General features: G+C 53.3%; 1 protein-coding gene across 2 annotated transcripts in view; it reads left to right on the top strand.

Annotated features, from left to right (window-relative positions):
* The first annotated feature begins 4,357 nt into the window (after positions 1–4,357).
* HYAL2 (hyaluronoglucosaminidase 2) overlaps positions 4,358–6,092 on the top strand; it is an 11,761-nt gene continuing 10,026 nt past the window's right edge. The window contains exon 1 of one of the 2 annotated variants that reach the window (XM_019547451.1): positions 4,358–4,807. The gene's annotated coding sequence lies outside the window, so the exon portion shown is untranslated. The remainder of the gene's footprint in view (positions 4,808–6,092) is intronic. The other variant, XM_019547450.1, reaches the window with a different exon arrangement.

Genomic DNA, 6,092 nt, shown 5'->3' with positions numbered 1-6,092 from the left:
TTGCACATTCTCGGGCTAGTCTCAGTCTATGCCTGAGTTCCCCATCTTGTAGCCCATTTCTTAAAGTAACGCTTGTGCTGGGATATCTCCTCCACCTGTTGTGGTGACTGCATAACATCTCCACAACAGCTTCAGGATGGCTTTGTGTAAAAGTAATAGGAAAGTCTTTGTGTATTGTTAGTTTCTTTTATGGGACTGAAAAGGAGAAGGTGCACCAGTGCCCTTGTGACCCGGGAGGGCTCCACAGAAATCCTGAAAGTGCATCACAGAGAATGGGCCAGGAGCCACTGCCCCAGCCCCAATGTAGTGAGGGGGATCAGCTTTCACAAGCATGAGCAGGTAAGCTGAGCTGCCTGCAGCAGGGCAGTAGCCCTTGACTTCAGGAGGGCTGACTTCAACGAGTTGAGGAGATTGGTAAGATAGGCATTGTGGTCCCGGAGAGTTGGGGAACTAGGTATCCAAGACGAGTGGTCATTCCTTAAGGAGATGATCCTCTGAGCCCAAGGGGTGACAGTCCCAACGTGAGTCAAAGGGGGCAAGAGTGTTCAAAGGCCCCCTTGGCTCACCAAAGGCATTCAGGAATGTCTGAAAGCCAAAAAAGGAGGCGTACATCCAGTGGAAGGTGGGGGCTATCACCAGAGAGAATTATACCACCATAGCAAGTCTGTAGGGAGGCTGTTAGAAAGGCTAAGCCAGAGACAGAACTAAGACTAGCAACAAGGATCAAGGACAAAAAAAGTCCCTTTTTAAATACATAGAGAGTAAAAAGAAGGCACCAGGCAATGTGGGGCCCCTGCAGGATATGCTTGGCAGTCTGGTGGTTGCACCGGACAAAAAAGGAGACCTTTTTAACAAATTCTTTGCCTCCATTTTTCTGTGCAGGGACGGGGACTTCTCCCTGACTGGGATTCAGGATGGACTCAGGAGTAACTCCACCAGGCCTAGGGTCAGGGAGGACTGAGTTAGGGAACTTCTGGAGAGGCTGGACATGTTCAAAGCAGCAGGTCCAGACACTCTCCACCCTAGGGTGCTGAGGGAATTCGCAGGGGTCATTGCAGAGCCCCTGGCATGGCTTTACGAGCACTCATGGTGCTCTGGCCAGGTGCCAGAAGACTGGAAGAAGGCCAATGTGGTCCTCATTTTCAAAAAAAGGAGGAGGGAGGACCCAGGCAACTGTAGGCCTGTTAGTCTTACTTCGGTCCTGGAGAAGCTCTTTGAAAAAATTATCCAGGAGCACATCTGGGAGGGGCCAGCAGGGGGAAGGATGCTCAAGGGCAACCAGCATGGGTTCATTAAGGGCAGGTCCTGTCAGACCAACCTGATAGCCTTCTTTGATCAGGTCACAAAATCATTGGACGCAGGTGTCGCTGTGGATGTAGTCTCTCTGGACTTCAGGAAGGCCTTTGACACTGTCTCCCACCCCAATCTCATTAAAAAGCTAGGTGACTGTGGCATTGATGCCTACACAGTCAGATGGGTTGCAAATTGGCTAGGGGACAGCACCCAGAGAGTGGTGGTGGATGGGTCATAGTAGACCTGGAGGGAGGTGGGCAGTGGAGTCCCACAGGGCTTGGTCCTTGGGCTCACACTGTTCAATTTATTTAGCAGTGACTTGGACAAGGGGGTAAATAGCAGCCTGTTCAAATTCGCTGACGACACCAAGGTTTGGGGTGAGGTGGGCATGCTAGAAGGGAGGGACAGGATACAGCTGGACCTGGACAGGTTACAGAGGTGGGAACTCCCTTCTCATCAGCACAGAGGCAGAAAGAGATCTTGGAGTCATTATCGATTCCAAAATGAACATGGGCCACCAATGTGAGGACGCAGTCAGCAAAGTTAACCGCACCTTGTCATGTATCCACAGACGCATCACGAGCAGGTCCAAAAAGGTGACCCTCCCCCTCTATGCGACACTGGTCAGGCCACAGTTGGAGTACTGTGTCCAGTTCTGGGCGCTGCAGTTCAGGAGGGATGAGGCCAGCATCGAGAGGGTCCAAAGAAGAGCCATTCACATGATCAGGGGACAGCAGGGCAGGCCCTATGAGCAGAGGCTACAGGACCTGGACCTGTTCAGCCTTCACACGAGAAAGCTGAGAGGGGATCTAGTGGCTGTCTATAAACTTGCCAGGGGGGACCAGAGGGGAATGGGTGAGACCTGTTCCCTCAAGCGCTCCCTGGTGTAACAAGGAATAACAGCCACAAGTTGACTAAGAGTAGGTTCAGGCTGGACATCAAGAGGCACTACTTCACAGTCATAGTGGCCAGGATCTGGAACCAGCTTGCAAGGGAGTGGTGCTGGCTCCTACCTTAGGGGTCTTTAAAAGGAGGCTTGATAACTACCTAGCTGGGGTCATATGAGCTTAAACTAACTAGGGGTCATATGAACCCAGTATTCATTCCTGCCCAGGGGAGGGGGTCAGACTTGATGATCTGCTCAGGTCCCTTCTGACCCTACTTCTATGAATCTATGAATCTACGAATGCAGTTCTGGCTGTGACTCCTTCATCCTCAGGCAAAGCAGAGAGTGCTCTTCAGCCAGGCTGGAATGAGATGGATCAGGACATGGAAAGAGAAAGATTAAGATTCATAGAATCTTTTGAGGGAAGCAGAACCATCCAGAAGAGAGTGAGCAAATACAAAACACGTAACCAGGGCTACAGGTTGTGCACCACATCAGAGCTGCTCCTTGGTGCCATGTAGGGATGGGAGAGTGTTGGGTATCATGTGAGTAAGGGTCATGGGAACTGATGCATGTTCTCAGGTCTATTGTGTGGGTGCTTATGCATATGTGGACAGAAGCTGCACCCATGCAGTGAACTTACCATCCCCAGCAGCAGTACCTTTCTCATCTCAGTATCTATTTCTAAACTGAAAGCACTGCAGCTACAACTACAGCATCCCAGATGACCTAGTTAGCATGCCTGCAGACTGATTAACCCTGCCACTCCATGGTGTTAATTGTTTAATTGCCCACACTATAGCACTGCACAGAGTAACACTATTTTGCTTGAACTACAGAGGTGACAGTGCAGAGAAGTGCCGTGTGCCTGAGCTGCCTGGCATGGTAAGTTTATCTGGTAGATGTGGAAGTTCTCATCACTGTTTAAAGAAGAAAAGGTAGGTAGTCTCAGCTGAACCAGGCTGCCAGCCCCCTTGGGTGTTCAGAGCAAGAGATGTAGTTCACCTTCACCGGGCATGATAGGGCACTAGCTCTCACATTGCCTACTTAGCCCAAATGGTGCTGTGCATGGCAGAGACAAGCCAGAGAGTGGTGCTCAACATGTATAGGCACGGGATGTCCCTGGAATAAAGGACTGTCCTACTGATCCTCGGAACCATGTCAGAAATAAATACAGCCAAAAAGTGATTGGCTAGCCTGGATAACAGGAAGGGTCCTTGACCGGATCCAGGGGGAAATCGATGTCAGATGAAGTCTATGTATGAACAAAGGCCGGCTGGGCGTAAATGCAGAACTCCATAGGACAAGGCACAGTGAAGGATGTGATGTGGATAGAAGCAGCCTCCCCCCCGCCCTGCACCCCAGGAGTGGGTAACTGATTCCTTGGTTCTGCTGTCTGCTGCTATTATAACCTTGTGACTAAATGGAGAATGTGCTGTGCTCAGATTCTCGTAAATAGAGCTGCTGTCATTAAGTCAGCTGGCAAATTGGCTCTGGGAGGTGTCCTTCATTCAGGATCACGAGAGTTTTCATGGTGACTGTCACAGCACAGCCTCACAGGGCAGGAGGTATCTTGGATCCCCCACGTTGCACAGCTTTACCCAGTAATGGAGCCTTTATAGGGTCTCTTCCCTTGGAGTCACTCGTAGCTCCAGCCTCAAGCCCCACTTTGGGTCTCATCACACAGGATCTATGGATCTAATTCAGTCATTTCTTGGAAAGGGCTCCCCTGCTGACTCCCCCATTTGTGGATGGGGTACCCAGAACAACTGCATTTTCCCCACCTTAGAAAGCAGTTTTGAGGTATTTTATTTCAGGCTGTTTTAGCTCTTGTTTATCCCTGATCTTGCCTCATCTGCTGGGCAGAGGTCCTGGGAATGAGCTGCTGTCAGGCAGAGAGGCAGTGTCTTGTCTTCTACTATAGCACCACAGCAATTACAGACCACTGTGGGTGGCAAGTGCCTCACTATTGGGGCTGCATGGAGATCCCCCCCCAGAACAGTCTGCTGGAGACGTGCCCTCGCTGACCTTTGAGCTATCCTCCCTTCCACCTTGGAGCACTCTGAGGCCTTGTGGTCACTGGGCAGGGACCACAGAGCTTCCCTTTCCATTTGCCAGCAGGAAATGAGGCTTAGTTCCGGGAGAAAGGCCTTCCAAGCTGGGGGAGTCATGGGAGGAGAAGGGGTGGGCACAAACGAAGGCACGTAGGATAGCTGCAGCAGGACAGGCAAGACCTGGGGAGCATTTATTTCCCTGGGGTGGAGGAGAGAGGGCACAAGCTTCGGACAGGAGTGAGGAAGGAGATCTGAGAACAGAGAGAGAAACTGGGAGGCAAGACACTCAGACAGCGCAGTTGCCTCTGGAATCACGACTCTTGATCAGATCATTGCAGAAGGATACAAAGTCCTCTGGACTGACAGACGATCTACTGGCTGCGTCACCCCACTCCCCTTCCCTCTGCTTCATTCATTTCTTTCCCTCCTTTCCTTCCTCCTCTGAGTGCAGCCATCCAAGGAGGGGCCACCCTGGTAGAGCCAGGCCCAAGCTCTCTGTCCCCTGCTCTTCATTGTTCCTGCAGTGCTGCTGCCACGCTGCTCACCTGGAGGCACACAAAGCCGAAGCAGGTGGGTGAGTCCTTTTTTCCATGGGTACTGAGAAGTGACCTGCTTTACAGGCAGAAAAACTGAGTGTCTCATGCACAGAGTAATGGTTGTGGCAGATCCAGCATGAGGAAGGAGCGCACAGAGAAGGGACCGTGGTGACAGATGGAGCCAGGACTCTGGGGTTGTAGCCGCAGCTGTGGCAGGGGCATGGGGTCTGACATTGAAAGGAGGGTGGGAGCCTGGATTCCTGGGTTTTCTTCCTAGCAGTGGAAGCTTGTGATTAGAGCAAAGAGTAAGGAGTCAGGACTCCTGGATTCTGTTCCCATCTGTACCACAGACTCATTCTGAATTTAGGCAAGCCATTTTATTAATTTGGGCCTCAGGTGCCCATTATTCCCTATATAACAGTACTGCCCCAATTCTCAGATTCTCCACAGGGGTGCCACAAAGTGCCAAGGGCACATTAAAAGGAATGCCTATTGCTAACACATTGTATCCCAGCCCCCCAGAAGCTGCTTTAATACCTCCTTGCCATCTCACTGACTTGGTCAGCCCTCAGCATGTATGAAATCCTCTCTCTGTCAATTGGGCAGCAGTGCTGGCAGAGGCATGGGTACTACCAGCATCTCTCAGTTGGCCTAACCCACCCCTCTGGGTCCTGCCACACCAGAGGCAGGAGGCAAAGCTTAAAGTGGTGTAGGGGGTAGATCCATGTCTGAGGCTCAATATAGACTGGACACCCCCCAGCTAACGGGCCTTAGTTCAGGATGGGCACCTGCTTCACATCCCACTTCCCTCATGCCAGGTTATCTACCCCTCATCCCCTTCTCCATACTCTTGACATGGCTCAGCCAGGCAGGTTCTTCATGCCACCTGTCCCAACGCCAGGAGCTTTTGGGCCAGTGCAGTGGCCCTGGAAGCCCTCTCTGAAGTGGGGCGCTGGGGCTTGGACCAGGCCAGGGCCAGAGCGGAGCAGCGGGCAGACAAGGTTGGGAGCCAGCGGGGGCTGTGGCGGGTGCCAAGGGAAGGGCTGGCTCCGGGGCCTGGGTCCGGGGGCGCGGGCAAGGCAGGGCGCGGCAGGCCCGTAGGCGGCCGGGCTGGCTCCGGGCGCGGACTCGCTGCCGGGGGCAGGCGCGGGAGAGCTCCCGACAGCAACTCCCACCTCCCGCTCCGGGACAGCTCCAGCTCCCGCCGGCCCAGGGAGGCGCTGCCCGCTCAGCGGCGCCGCGCGGGGGCCAGCGGGACTCGCCCTCCCCTCCGGAGCCGCGCCCGGAGCGGGAACAAAGCGGGGCGGCCGCGGCGTCCTGCGC

Source organism: Crocodylus porosus, unplaced genomic scaffold, assembly GCF_001723895.1.
Source record: "Crocodylus porosus isolate Cpor-Errol unplaced genomic scaffold, CroPor_comp1, whole genome shotgun sequence".
Taxonomy (NCBI): domain Eukaryota; kingdom Metazoa; phylum Chordata; order Crocodylia; family Crocodylidae; genus Crocodylus; species Crocodylus porosus.
Note: the sequence above shows the minus strand (reverse complement) of the source record. Positions and strands in the feature narration are given on the sequence as shown.